The sequence below is a fragment of the Arachis ipaensis genome, chromosome B09, assembly GCF_000816755.2.
Source record: "Arachis ipaensis cultivar K30076 chromosome B09, Araip1.1, whole genome shotgun sequence".
NCBI classification, from domain to species: Eukaryota; Viridiplantae; Streptophyta; class Magnoliopsida; order Fabales; family Fabaceae; genus Arachis; species Arachis ipaensis.
This window is the reverse complement of record NC_029793.2, coordinates 141,735,394-141,737,228: the sequence shown is the minus strand read 5'-3', so window position 1 is coordinate 141,737,228 and position 1,835 is coordinate 141,735,394.

The window sequence follows — 1,835 nt, the reverse complement described above, 5'->3', positions numbered from 1 at the left end:
TATTTTTCTGTGGGCCTTCAATCAGTTTTTTAAAGAATATATTTTCAATAGATTGGTATAAAATGTTACTTTATGGTAGATATGTAAATACTACAAATGAGATTTATAAGAGAAAATTTCATATGATATTAAATAAGATCTTAAAATTCATGATTGCTTTTGTCTTTTTAAATTCAACATTTTTAATAATTAGTTTAATATTGATGGTGATATGAATAATGTATTAATGGATAAGATGTGAGAAATGAATTCTTTAGCCCATTTGCAAATATAGTGAAAAAGGGGTTTTTGGGTGAAGGGCTTTGAAGGTTGGCCCAAATGAGACACTTGCATGGAATGCATGGTACACGGTGAACAGTACAATATAGCAATAATTAAAGATGGAAAAAATATAGTGTGAAACCAACGTGGCAAAAGGTGATTGGATAGGAAAAGATACCACAACTAGCTGGAGATTACCGGAAACTTCCACTGAAACAGGGAGAGTACGGAAAGTTGGTGGGGTCCATTTCGTCCTCCTTCGGTATCCTATAGTTTACTTCTACTACAGTCTACAGCGCGTCCCAGTTCTTAGAATTTAATTAATAATTACAATGCTCCATTATTGTGTGTTCATACAGGTAAATTTATCCATTTAGATTATTCATAAATTTAAATTTTATTTTTTTATGGGATAATATATGATTAATAATCGTGTTTATAACGTCAGTATATAAAAAATAAATTGATAAAAAATAAATTTATATTTTTATTAAAATAGTATTTGTATTTATTGATACATAGAACCAGATTAGTTAAATTTATTCGACTTGGATATTTTTTTACGCAACTTAACCTAGTGAAGAGAACTTCGCTTTATTTGAACAAATAAAACGGGTTAAGCAGGTCCTATGTGGTTGATTTTTTTGGTTATGAAAGAGGCGAAGGTGTTGTGCTAGGTTATGAATAATGGAGGTGCTACACTAATTTGTGGGACAGTTTTTTTTTCAGATTTCGTGTTAAAAAATCGGATCCTTCGAGTTTTTTGTTTTTAAGTTTTTGGAAGCAAATCGGAGGGTCCGTTTTGCATGGAGAGAGGATCTGAAATTTACATAAAATAAATCGGACCCTACGATTTTTCCATAATCAAAATTTTTTTTGACGATTTACATGAAATTAGATGGCCCATTTTCTCTGTTAATTTGCTTTTTGAATTAAGATTAAGAAATCGTTGGGTTCGAGTTGTGCCTGACACCACACCAATATTAAGCACCACTCCTTCCCGTATCCAAGTCCAACACCAACTTTGCCTCCATAATCAATTTAAAAAGCGGTCCTAGGTATGTGATAACTAATTCAACCTATTATAACTTCTCACATACAGCAGATAAAACGGTGGTCTATTATCATCAGAAAAATTTTACCTGAAAATAGATCTTCTCAATTTTTTTTTAATTGGGAGTGTAAAGTATAATTTCTAATCGATTAACATTTTTTTCTCATAATTTTTTTTGTCATACTTATAGAATGTATAATAAAAAATTACATTTATACCCTCAAATAAAAAAATTAAGAATATTCACTTCCTATCCATCCTATTAAAGACTAAATTATCATTTTACTCTATAAATGCCTCAACAATTTATATATTTTTATTCAACTTACACACACCATACTTAAAAAACTCGCTAATTTAAATATCAGAGTCTCTTATGTGTACTCTCATCACTATCCAAAAAGTGAACATAAACACATTCGAATGTGTTTGGATTACAACACATTTGTTTCTCATCTCAATTTCAAGAAATTCTCAGAAACAATATTATTATTTATGTATTATTTGTTTATTTTATATA